General features: G+C 39.1%; 1 protein-coding gene across 1 annotated transcript in view; it reads right to left on the bottom strand.

Moving 5' to 3' along the window:
* LOC126355080 (ELMO domain-containing protein 3-like) overlaps window positions 1-13,409 on the bottom strand; it is a 100,687-nt gene that overhangs the window by 73,879 nt on the left and 13,399 nt on the right. The gene's annotated exons all lie outside the window — the stretch shown is intronic.

Here is a 13,409-nt window from a genome sequence, read left to right as displayed (position 1 = left end):
CAGAACATTATGACTACCTACCTACTACCCATTACATCCACCTACGGCACATATAACAGTGACAATGTGTCAAGGCAATGTAGCAATGAGACCTTGGTAAGTCACTGGAGGAGTTGGCACCATATCTGCACACAGAGTCACCTAATTCCCATAAATTCCGAGGATGGTGGCAATGAGTTCTGACTTCACATTCAATCACATCCCAGATGTGTTCCATTGGATTCAGATCTGTTGAGTTGGAGGGCCAGCACATCAATTAGAACTCACCACTTGTGGCAGTTCCTCCTGCTTTTTATTTCTTTGTTTGTTGGTAATTGTCCTCAGTGTCGTTGTACTGTGTTCCTCCACTGGCTGAAAAATGGATTGCGGATTCCTACACTGACTACTATAAATAATGTTGCTTACAGGTGCACAATTGCATTCCACCATACTTTAATTTAACTTGGCACAACCCCCCTATAATACACAATTATATGGCCAGAGCACTATTGCTTAACTTTCAAAAAGCCTCATTAATAGGCAAAATTCCACACACTGCTACAATAGTTTACTGTTGAACATCTACGAGCAGTAAAAACATAACCAAAAAGTTTACAGTTCTTGAAGAATAATCAGGTATTTATGAAAACAGTCACTGTCATTGTTTTTACATACAGCCTATTGGTGTAAAACTTATTTCACTGTTATGTCGGCCATTGCTGTCATTCTAACCAACACAGGTTCCTAGTCTGAAACTCGGCCATGGAATGACTGTCTCGTGACCAAAAATTGGGCACTTATATATCATCACAATAATCGGTACTGAAATTGCACATTGTTCACAGTTAAATTTACAGAAATTACAATTAAAACTTAACTCATTAAATTAACTGAATACATCAAAAAACTGGTTCTTTTTAGCGGTTTCTTCTGCTACGAGGGTTACGCCAAATTATTTGTTTAAATCGTGAAATTAACAAATATAGTTACATAAACAATACTTTTGACAAAACTGTTGTTTACTCTGGAATTAATGAAGGGCTTGTTTTGCTAACATGTTTTTGAATAGAGCTAAACAGATACTTTAAGATTACTAGTACTTTGTCTTTCAAATGTTTACGATTATTAAGGAATTTATACTTGTTTATATGTCAACAATAGACTTTAAGTTACGAAACAATCACTGATTACGCCCTATAATGAAAGTTACTAATTAGTAAGAGTCGAAATAAATTAGAAAACAATTACATACTTAAAATTAGAACTGGTGTTATATTCTTTAAAACTGAGGGCCAATCTTTCTCTTTTATGGAAATGCAGATTATATTCACGTATGTTAATGATAATCAGTTAAAACTAATAAAACGAATTTAAGTAGGCAGGTGGCAAAACAAAGGGAGAAGTAAAAATATCCCAGCTTGCTTCATCACACACTGTGTTCCTTGAACCACTCCATCACAACGCTGGCTTGGTGCATTAGCTTGTTGAAAATGCTATCGGGAAACATGATCATCTTGAAGAGGTGTATTTGGTCTGCAACCAGTTTATGGCTGTCATGGTGCCATTCACAAGCTCCACTGGATCCATAGAAGCCCAAGTGAATGTTCACCTGAGCATAATGGAGCCATCAGCTTGTCTCCATCCTGTAGTAAAGGAGCCAAGGAACTGTTCCCCTGTAAGATGACGGATCCGTGCCTTACCATTGGGACGATGATGAAGGTAAAGGGGTTCATCTAATGCAGTGCTTTGCCACTGTGCCAACATCCGATGCCAATGGACATGTGCCCATTTCAGTTATAGCTGCCTATGTCGTGATGTTAACATTGGTACATGCATGGCTCGTCAGGCGCAGAGGCCCATCATGAGGAATGTTCATTGCATTGTGTGTTCAGACACAGGTGTACTCTGCCCAGCATTAATTTCTGATGTTAATTCTGCCACGGTTCGTCGTCTGTCTTGTTTTACCGGTCTGCCCAGCCCATGACATCCTGCATCTGTAATGAGGGGTGGTCGCTCAACCCCACAACGTCTGGACATGGTTTCACATTGGTTTCGCCATGTGTTGAAGACACAACAGCACTCTTCGAACACCCAACAAGTCGTGCAGTTTCTGAAATGCTTGTGCCGAGCATCCGAGCCATCACAACCTGCCCTCAGTCAAACTCAAATACATACAGACAGCATGCTCACTGATACTACGTGCACTAGTGTGTGTGTTTGACTAACAGTCATTCCTAGTCATGTGACGTTGCTATCACCTGAACAGGTTTATATAGACAGTAGGCAGATGGGCATAATGTTCTGGCTGATCAGTGTATGTCTGGAAAGAAAGTACTGTTTTGGAAAAAACTCATAAAAACAGTTTTTCAAACTAAAATTTCTTTTTACAAGAAAGAGCGTTTTTCAAACTACTTTTCTACATAGTCGACACTATTAGTCACAGTGGGAAATTAACTTTTCTAGCTATGTCTACTTCATAGAAAGAAGTTGCCAGTGAAGACAGCCACTGCTAAAAATGGTTTCTCGCTTTATCATCTCTGTCAAAGCACCTTCCTCCAAAATCATGCTTCAAGTTCAAGAATAAGTGGCAGTCAGGAGGTATGGGGTCAAGGCCGTACAGGAGCTGATCAAATTGCTCCCAGCCAAATTGTTAAATAAGGTTCTGAGTGACCCCAGCAGAATGGGAATGTGTGTTGTCATGAAGCGACACAATGCCTTGACTGTACATTGCACCCTTTTTGTTTTGAAATTAGCACTGAAGTTGTCTCAATGTTACATCTCTGGGAAGGCACTCAAAAAGCAGAGTGCCCCATTTGTCCCAGAACACAGTGCACATGATTTTTGTGCTGACAATTTTTTTTTTTTTAAGGGGAGGGGGGGGGGGATCTTAAGTGCCTCCACTTCACTGACTGTTGTTTTTGTTCAGGATTGGCATGACAATCCCAAGTTTCATCACCAGTCACAATTCTGTTTAAGTAAGACATGTGAATGCGCAATCAAGTCACCTCATTTTGTGGAGCTCTATAAGCATTTTCAGAACCAAATGAGAACATAATTTGCAAAAATTTAAGCAGTTGTGACAATATCTTGTGGAAACTCATCACAAAGCATTCTTATCGTGAGCCACATGTTTTCATGAATTTTCTCATTCACTTTTTCACGTAAACCATTACTGACAACAGAAGGCTGCCCACTCCATCTTTCAGCATGGACTCTGGTTCATCGATCATTGAACTGTCTCACCCACTTTCTTACTGTTCCATCAGTCATCAGATTTTCACCACGAAGCTCTCGGAGTTGACTATGAGTATCAGGTGGCTTAACATCAATTGCATTTAAAAACCTCATTACAGAACACACTTCAAAGTCAGTGACTGTGAACTCATACACTGTCTTAAACATTTTGAACAATTACTAAAAACAGTTTCATAGCTTTTTCCCAATTATCAAATGCTCATCATCACCTCTTGTCCTTATTAATAATTCTGACGAGATCACAAAATGTGGAAACAAATGCAAAAAATTGCATATGCTCACTGAACAAACCAAATTGCGGCCACAATTGTTGCTAATAAAGGTATGCTTAAAAACAGAACAAATACATATAATATCACAGTTTTGGTATTACAAAATATAAACAGGCAGCATTACACACAAGTAAGGTGACAACTTCAATCTGACGCCAGTGATATGCAGAGTACACTACGCTCACTGCACAGACATTTCTAATTTGTGATAATATCGACTGAATATCTGAGGCATATGTCTTCATTTAATAGTAAAAACATTATGGGAACAAACTAAACATTAGTCTTGGTTCAACAGCTGTCCGTGAATGGATAAAGGATCTTATTCCACAAATACAAAACAAAATAATGACAAATACATGTGCAGATTTTAATCTGTAATAACAACTGAATACTTTATTTGCACTTTGTAACATGACAGTCTAATGGGCAGTAAAAGGAACTTGCATGATCTTCATTTTCAGTCAGTTTAACTTCTGAAACTATTGAGAAGCAAAAGGTGGGGAAGAGGGGGGAAGAGGGGGGAAGAGGGGGGAAGAGGGGGGAAGAGGGGGGAAGAGGGGGGAAGAGGGGGGAAGAGGGGGGAAGAGGGGGGAAGAGGGGGGAAGAGGGGGGAAGAGGGGGGAAGAGGGGGGAAGAGGGGGGAAGAGGGGGGAAGAGGGGGGAAGAGGGGGGAAGAGGGGGGAAGAGGGGGGAAGAGGGGGGAAGAGGGGGAGAGTATGCAGCTTTTTTGCTGCACCCCAAAGTACTTTTGTTGTCAGGAGGAAATGTTTCACTTCCTTATTAACAGAATTTAAACCATTTCATCTTGAGAGGTTTTTTCACTATCCAGACCAGGCAAATATTACATCTCCTGTAAATGGGTTTAATCATAAACTACAGGGAAAAGGAAACGCAATTTTTTCAATGTGGGAAGTTATTTCATTAGAAAAAAAAGTTCTCTTTTTTGCTCTAAATTTTGAAAGAGAAGCTGAGTCACTCTCCAAGCCTGCTGAAACACTAAGGAAATAATTCTGTTTATATTTAAATTGAAGGGAGGAGGGAAGAGAAAGGCAAGGAAAGGGGAGGGCCTAGTGATGTCAGCTGCATTGAGACTTGATGCAGGATCAGCACCAACAAGTGAGAATGTTTACCGGACAGGGATTTGAAACCAGGACATCCTGCTTACTAGGCAGTTGCATTAACCACTGCACCACCCAGAAAACAGTGTTTATCACAATCGTGTGAGCTATCTCGGCATGCCTCTCAGCCGACCCACATTCCCACCTAGCCCCACCTATCTGCAGTCCCTGCCCATGTTATCCACACTCACTAATGTGAGATTCCTGCAGGAAACGTAGTTGTGCATCCCCACCAAAGAAGGTAGATGCGTTGCCCATCTAGGCGAATTATATGAATACATGGTGTCTGTTCTTTTGGACATTCTTATCCTCGTTTTGCTTTTGTTGACGTTCATCAAACATCCTCCCTTCAAGGCACTATCCATTCCGTTCAACTGCTCTTCGAAGTCCATTGCTGTCTCTGACAGAATTACAATGTCATCGGCGAACCTCAAAGTTTTTACTTCTTCTCCATGGATTTTAATACCTACTCTGAATTTTTCTCTTGTTTCCTTTACTGCTTGCTAAATATACAGATTGAATAACATCAGAGATAGGCTACAACCCTGTCTCACTCCCTTCCCAACCACTGCTTCCATTTCGTGTCCCTCGCTCTTATAACTGCCATCTGGTTTCTGTACAAATTGTAAATAGCCTTTCACTCCCTGTATTTTACCCCAGCCACCTTCAGAATTTGAAAGAGAGTATTCCAGTCAACAATGTCAAAAGCTTTTTCTAAGTCTACAAATGCTAGAAACATAGATTTGCATTTCCTTAATCTAGCTTCTAAGATAAGTCGTAGGGTCAGTATTGCCTCACGTGTTCCAAAATTTCTACGGAATCCAAACTGATCCTCCTCGAGGTTGGTTTCCACTAGGTTTTGCATTCGTCTGTAAAGAATTCGCATTAGTATTTTGCAGCCGTGACTTATTGAACTGATAGTTCGGTAATTTTCGCATCTGTCAACACCTGCTTTCTTTGGGATTGGAATTATTATATTCTTGAAGTTTGAGGGTATTTCGCCTGTCTCATACATCTTGCTCACCAGTGCTCAGGGAATTGGATTAGAAAATGAGACACTTAAAGCAGTAAAGGAGTTTTGCTATTTGGGGAGCAAAATAACTGATGATGGTAGAAGTAAAGAGGATGTAAAATGTAGTCTGGCAATGGCAAGAAAGGCATTTCTGAAGAAGAGAAATTTGTTAACATCGAGTATAGATTTAAGTGTCAGGAAGTCATTTCTGAAAGTATTTGTATTGAGTGTAGCCATGTATGGAAGTGAAACATGGACGATAAACAGTTTGGACAAGAAGAGAATAGAAGCTTTTGAAATGTGGTGCTACAGAAGAATGCTGAAGATTAGATGGGTAGATCACATAACTAATGAGGAGGTACTGAATAGGATTGGGGAGAAGAGAAGTTTGTGGCACAACATGATTAGAAGAAGGGATCGGTTGGTAGGACATGTTTGGTAGGACATGTTCTGGGGCATCAAGGGATCACCAACTTAGTACTGGAGGGCAGTGTGGAGGGTAAAAATCGAAGAGGGAGACCAAGAGATGAATACACTAAGCAGATTCAGAAGGGAGATGAAGAAGCTTGCGCAGGATAGAGTAGCATGGAGAGCTGCATCAAACCAGTCTCAGGACTGAAGACCACAACAACAACAACAACAATAACAACATGTGGAAATGTGGGTCGGCCGAGAGGCATGATGAGACAGCCCACACAGTTGTGATAAACACTGTTTTCTGGAGGGTGCAGCAGTTAATGCAACTGCCTAACTGCCTGGTAAGCAGGAGGTCCCGATTTCGAATCCCAGTCCGGCACAAATTTTCACTTGTCACCACTGATTCTACATCAAGTCTCGATGCAGCTGACATCACTAGTCCCTTCCCTTTCCTTTCCTCACTCCCCCTTCAATTTACATATAATGTGGCACAGCTGTGGAGATGTCTGAAAAAACAGACACCATGCATTCACATAAATAATTCTGATATTGACATGTACTATTTCCAAACAACACTTTTAAAAAATGAGGAAAGCTTTTCTCGGCAGGTTTCTGGAATTCACAAACAACAAAGCAATGTTAGGCTATGTTAAGAAACTTCTTAATGCTACTGTAACAGAACATAAATTTTTCTCCCTTTAATGTTGCCATATGCAGCTTTGAAATGCAATTGCTCAATTTAAAAAAATAAAGAACTATGGAGCTCAAAATCTGAACTTTTTTGTGCTGATTTAGGAATAATGGACAAAAACAAATGTGAGATCACAGCACAGGTGGTCTGCTTTGAAAGCCCTATAGATGGGAGATATGTTGATTTTTTTAAAACCTGGACTAGTAGTCCTAACTTCTATAATCAGCTCAAAAAATTGTGTCTACCATTCTTATCTATTTGATTCTACATTAATGTGAACAATCATATTCAAACACGAACCTTATCTACAGTAAATTGAGAGTTTGTCTTATTAGTGAGAACCTGGAATTAAAAACAGCAACATACAAACTAGACTTACCCAAACTTTCCAAGGAGATCCAAGGCCATTGCTCACATTACTGTTTGACGGTCACTGTCATGATTTAATTTTATTAATAACTTACAATTTAATTTTATCAATAATACCATTATTAAGTAAATATCAAGTTGTATTCAATGTACCTAATCCAAATAAAACTTAAAATTCTACCTAAAGTTTATTAAGTTAATTTTAAGAAGCATTATGGAGTGAAAGATGATGTGTTGAGTATTCAGAAAGGTATTTTGAGATGGACGGATGGAGAGGTTGAATGAAAGGAGATGGCCAAAAAAAGTAAACGATACGAATATGGATGGGAGTATTGGGAGGGGGCAACGTAGCAAACATCCTTCAATCAGACTGAGGGCATTTTTATCACAGGCCATCTTAGGGGTACACTAATTAACTTAAGAACTTTGCACTTACCTACATAGTTATGTACCTGCCTATATAGTTTAAGTTTAAAAAATTTGGCTCTCTCAACAAATTTCAATTGTATCACTGTTGATATTAGTATCTGTTGCCTAATGAGTTTGCCGACCACTGGCCTAGGCCAAATTTTATGTATCCACATGATTCCCCCTCCACCCACCCAGCATTTTTCATGTACATGTAAAACAACACCTTTCGTCAATCATTTCTTAGGAAGCATCTTTCTCCTAAAAATCAAAAGTGGCAGCAATTTAGTTCACTGAGCGCAGCACGATAAAACAACTGTGTAATGAGCCTTTTTGTGCCCTGAAGTTTTAACAGTATTGCTTTTCATGCCCTCGAAATCCATGGTTCTGTTTGGAGGCACATCAAAGGTTATCAGAGTCTCGTCTATATTTCCAATTTGTGACAGCTCAAACTTTTCTCTTTTCCTTGCATTAATGGCAAATCAATGAAATTCAGTAATATGTTATTTGTACTCTGCTGGGATCTTCTGTGATATTTTTGTCTCAGTTCGCATACAAAGCCAATGCTTCTACATAAATAGCTCTACATAAATTTTTAACACCACAATGTCAATCCAGTAATGTCAGCGATCTCTTTGTTAGTGGATATTGCTTTCACTCAAATTATTATTTCTGTACAAGCTTAAATCCCTGCTTGTCTGTTGTCTAAAATCTGTCTATCGAGTTCTGCTTCAAGTTTTGGCCAGTTAACACCCACTTCTCAGATTACGTTTATTTAGAGATGCTTCCTTTAAAACACCTTCCTGATTCCACTAACTTCTTATCATTTTTTTCAGTTAGAGGTGGCCCAAAATGCTTTTCTGCAGACATGTTTCCATGCTCTTTAGCACATGCAATGACTTGTAGCTTTAATGCAATAGTACAGGAGTGGTGTTTTTCAGCCACAGTTTGCAAATGACCCACACTATAAGGTACAACACAAGTGGAGCTCCACACTAACCCAACAATATCTGAAGCTCAAACAAACGACAAAAATACTAACAATGGCGCATGTGCATCCACTGAACTCTATATAACTCGAATGCTCAAAATCCACGAGGAAGCTAAAAATGAATTTCTCCAAGATGAAACACTGAAATATGGAGGCTATAGGTGCCTACCTAACTCGCTACCGGCGTTTCAGTTGCATCCAGTTTTCAAGCCTATTTTCAGAGGGGGAAAAAATGGTCTTATACAGCAGCAAATACAGTAAATTTGTAACTGGTTGTTACAGTATATAGGCCATGCACTACAGTAATTAATACTGCAATATCTGCACGTAACTTTGTCAATAGAAAACTCTGCCTTTCTTCCCAATATCTGCCTTCCAAGAGGACGCAGGACAGCTTCTACGAAGTTTGGCACGCAGGAGTCAGATTGTGGAAGGTGGGTGTGAGCAGCACTCAGCTAGCTCAGTCAGTAAGAGCATTGCCACTGAAAAGCACACACACACACACAAACACACACACACACACACACACACACACACACACACACACACACTGAGTAGGCGAATGGTAAAAGACCCCTTGGATATGGTTAGGTTAAAATTTATTTTTAAAAAAAGAAGAAGAAGAAGAAGAAATAAAACAGCGATCGACCATAAACGTCGGCAAAGACATTAATTATGAATGCGCAGTGACACGCAGGGGGGGGGGGGGGGGGGGTAATTTAAAAAAATCTCATTCATTTTTCTTTGTACATGATTTTGTTAAGTAATTTTATTGAAGTGGAGCCAAATAAGGAGGATTTACATCATTTTTATGGCACACATTGGTGTCCTTTAAGTTGGCTGACTGCATCTACAATCGAAATTTAAGAGAAGAAGTATGAATACCCTAAATTCATACAAGCAGAACATTTCTAATAACGCAATTGTATTATCCTTTAAATTTTTTCCATTCACATATATTTCTGTATTATTATAACACAAAAAACACACACACAAGTCATAGCGGTCTCTCTCACAATGTGAAATACTTCACAATAACACCAGCTTTGTTCCCAAAGACGGTCAAGTGTAACTTGCACTGTTGATGACCATGTTCAGAATTATTTTAGTATGGTCAAAGAGGAAGGGAGTCATTTCTTACCCACTCTCTTCATTTTTGGTTGACCGTAATGAACCGAGGTTTTGTTCCCAGTGGCGGAATCTTGCAAGGAAGGTACCACATTAATGTCTGGCATGTTGCACTTTTGTGTAGTTTACTAAACTGTCACTAACATTTAAAATGTTATAAGGTCATTTAGGGTCACTCAGCAGTCTTCTTTGATGGTATAATAGATGGCTAAAGTGCTCTCTAGAGTCATAATGTGACCCAGGAGAGGAGCTTCGAGCACAGACATTACACCAATTGAAAATTCCCGACACCATTCATTCATAAACTTGCTGCTGTGACAATTGTGCACCACCAAATGGAATTACATTCTACTTACATGTTTACAAGCTTTATGGTTTCCATTTTACTCTCGCTCTTATACTTGCACATATACAGAATGAGCGTGAACCCCATGGCCTTAAGTTCACATGGTGTTTCAGGGATTTTTTCAGTATAACATATCCATTATCTCTGGGTCACTCACTATAGAGTAGGTGCATTTTGTTTAATTTCTTATTCTAATTAATTTTTGTATATGCACTTTAATGAAAATCTGTGCACAACAGTGCAAAAGTCAACAGTATACACTTTGTGTCTTGTTTGGAAAGAAACTTGTTTCATTCTCTCACAGTACTTGGTGTTGACAATAGTAATGCCAATTTTACTCTTTGCCCGTAACCTCGAATTTGTTACTGCTTGGTTCTGCCTCTGGTTCTCTCTCTCTCTCTCTCTCTCTCTCTCTCTCTCTCTCTCTCTCTCTCTCTCTCACTCTCTCTCTCTCTCTCTCCCCCCCCCCCCCCCCTCCTCCAGCCGTGTCGGTTGTATGTTAGCAGTTGGATAGGACAACAACCTGACCGATATTTACCTTGTGTGGATTCAGTTAATGGAATGGATCAGTGGCCCAAATTTAATATACCGAGCTCTTCCTGCAGTGACAACATCACATTACTTTTATAACTTGCAATTATTCATTAGTAATCCTATCCATACTGCTCTGTATTACTGTTAACATACATCACAGCCAGGAAAGAAAAAAAAAAAAACACACACACACACACAACCAAACTGAGTAATACTGAATGTCAGGTTGAGGGTGTAAAGTAAACAGGCATTATTATGACAGCAGTATATACCACAAGTGAATGGAACAAATCTGTTTCCAAACAAGAAGCCTAGCACATACCTTCAACACTTTTACTGTTGTGCAGATATTTTCAGTGCAACAAAGACTGGAATACATTTAACAAATAATTGAGGTCATAAGCTGTGAGTGCTACTGTGAGATGATGAGGATGGCACACGAGGGTTAGCCACTGTATGCAACATCAAACCACTCAGAAGACTGATGACCTGAAATCTAAAAATGACAGACACAAAGATAAACGAGGATAAGAAATCAAATGTAATGCAGTTACCAGGGGGGCCTTGTACCAAAGTACTCAGGAAATATCCTTCAGGAATCTCCTAAATTTTGTCGGTAGCATTCAGGTTCACCCTATGTGTCTTCATTTGTGTGCCATGAGCCATCATACAGTAAATGATAGAGGTTACTCAGTGCATCAGTGTGATCCCCATACATTTCTAATTTTCCTGTTCTACTAGTAGTTGTATGTGATAAGAAAAACAGTCAATGTACTCCAATTTTTTTCTAATTTCCCAGGCTCACCAGCTTGCAAGACGTATTTTGAAGCAAATAATGTGTTTCTTGGCTTGTCCTTGAACATGCCACTCTCAGAATTTTATGAATCAGTTTTTCAGTGATTCACAATGCCTAAACAAACCCCTGGCACTAATGATTCTTGATCTGCGATTAATCCAACTTGGGTACGGTCCAGGTTGGCAACATTACTGCAGAATTTGTTCAACTAGTTGTTCAAGCAACTGGTATTACCAAAAATTAAATTTCTGTAGTCAATTAAACTCTAACCACTTTGGATGAATATCCAAAGATGTGTCATGGGTGGAACTGATTACTTTCACTGCTAAAAGATGGAGTCGTCTTCTGTTTCCCAACGAGTTGCTACTAGCGCTGTCTCCTGTATACTACTGTGTAAACTGTAAACAGCTCAGAAACATATCGATTGTTATCCAACAGGTAATTTACACCATTCAGTAAAGGAAAATAAAACCTGGCTAGGGTGGCAGAACTACTACGTTTATGTTTGTGGGGCAGGGAGGGAAACACGCACCAGAATTCTCACATGTGGAGCACTCACATACTCACGTGCTGTATGTCTATATGCTGGTGTTCTGATAACACAATAGACAAAATAATAACCAGCATTTTTGTTTGCCAGTAACTCTTGCACCTGCAGTAATTCGCACATAATGCCTCGTTCATTCTGGCACCTTTTTTTTATTTTTTTAAACACTAAATCACACTGACATAACAATTTTTCTCCAAGTTTCATGTTAAGCCTTGGTATCCAGTTCTGCGAGATAAAGGCTGTGTGAAGTTTTCACAAAGTTGATATCTTGTTGTATTGCTAACAATAATGCAGAAATTTTTGTCTAACAACACATTTCCTCATACTGCCAAAGAGATTTTTACTGTGTGCACTTTGCCTCTTCTCCTTTGGGATAGACACTCTAATCCCTCAAATTTTGCGTTCAATCATATCTTCTATTAGCTCTGTCACTCCTATCTCCATCTCTTTTTCAATAAATTTAATGGTATTATCAGTAAAATGACACATCCAGCCTCAAAGGCATTGTCAGCAATAATTTTCCAGACATGCACTGTGATTTAACAAAGCACACCATTCAAACTACAATGAGGCTGTACCTGGTCATGACAAAATTAGTTCCCACTACAACCAGGTCCACAGTTAGCTTTGTCAAGTAATCCCTATAATGAACAGTAACAGTCCTATCACATTTCTTTTAATTAATTTATTTATTTATTAGGTTCCATGGGATTTGGGCTGAATGTAACTGGTCATAGAACTAGTCAGGACAAAGTTAAAAAAAAAAAAAAAAAAATACGAACTAAAGGAATAATAAATCACTAAGAGACAGAGAATGTGCACATAACTGACACATACATAGGAAAGTTGACGACTACTGTGAGGAACTGTTGCATTGAATGGGACTATACCACAAGAAAATCTTTCAGTCTAGATTTGAAGACCCCCCCCCCCCCCAGTTTTGCTGGAAGCCTACTGAAAATTAAACCTGATAAATGGTGTATTTCTTTTTGTACACTGCTTAAATAATTGTTATTCAAGTGCAAATAATTTTTTATGCAGTGTTTGGACTCTGAATGAATGTTGCATCCTGTGAATGTGTCAAGATTGGCAATAACAAATCCCATAATAGAATATATGTACAGTGATGGGCGAGTTGAGGTATGGTGGAAGTTACTTTTATTTCTGATGATGTCTCATGACTGGCAATGATTCTTATGTATGAGGTACTTAATCCCTAAAAATGGTTTTTCATGGGCAACACAAAACATGTTCCATACTTTTGCAACAAGCTTCCATCAATGGCAGACATCTGCAAATATGCACTTCTACTATGAAATTCACCATAAATTGGAACAGCGGGAATCTCTGTCCAATCATATGGACTCTACAATTATCTATAGCTAGAAGAGGAACTATTACTGTCAGAATGCCATTGCTAAGAAGACAAATGGATGAGATCCTGTGGGTACATAGTGTCATACTAGATGCTTACACTCAAACACATTTAGAATTGTCTAACTAATGGTCAGTTAATGTATAATTATCTGGAGCATAGATT

Source organism: Schistocerca gregaria, chromosome 3 (genome assembly GCF_023897955.1).
Source record: "Schistocerca gregaria isolate iqSchGreg1 chromosome 3, iqSchGreg1.2, whole genome shotgun sequence".
Classification (NCBI taxonomy): Eukaryota; Metazoa; Arthropoda; class Insecta; order Orthoptera; family Acrididae; genus Schistocerca; species Schistocerca gregaria.
Note: the sequence above shows the minus strand (reverse complement) of the source record. Positions and strands in the feature narration are given on the sequence as shown.